The 279-nt window shown below is 35.1% G+C and overlaps 1 protein-coding gene across 2 annotated transcripts in view; it reads left to right on the forward strand.

Moving 5' to 3' along the window:
- LOC111389042 (glucose-6-phosphate isomerase, cytosolic) overlaps positions 1-279 on the forward strand; it is a 7,749-nt gene that overhangs the window by 2,718 nt on the left and 4,752 nt on the right. The gene's annotated exons all lie outside the window — the stretch shown is intronic.

Here is a 279-nt window from a genome sequence, read left to right on the forward strand (position 1 = left end):
TCCCCCCCCCCCCCCCCCCCCCCCCCCCCCAAAAAAAAAGAAAAAAAAAAAAAAACTGGGAACCGTATTCTGCATGCATTTGAAATGAATTTTATTTTATTGTCCAATATTTACTTGTTTACAGTGTAGGAATTTCATCGCTTCAATATTCAATCCATGCTATGTAACTTTTCTTAAGTTGAATATTCAGATAATTTAGTCTTATTAAAGGGGAATTTTTTTTTATTTATTTATTTTTTTTGGGGGGGGGGGGGGGGGGGGGTTTTTTTTTTTTTTTTT

This window comes from Olea europaea, unplaced genomic scaffold, assembly GCF_002742605.1.
Source record: "Olea europaea var. sylvestris unplaced genomic scaffold, O_europaea_v1 scaffold555, whole genome shotgun sequence".
Lineage (NCBI taxonomy): Eukaryota > Viridiplantae > Streptophyta > Magnoliopsida > Lamiales > Oleaceae > Olea > Olea europaea.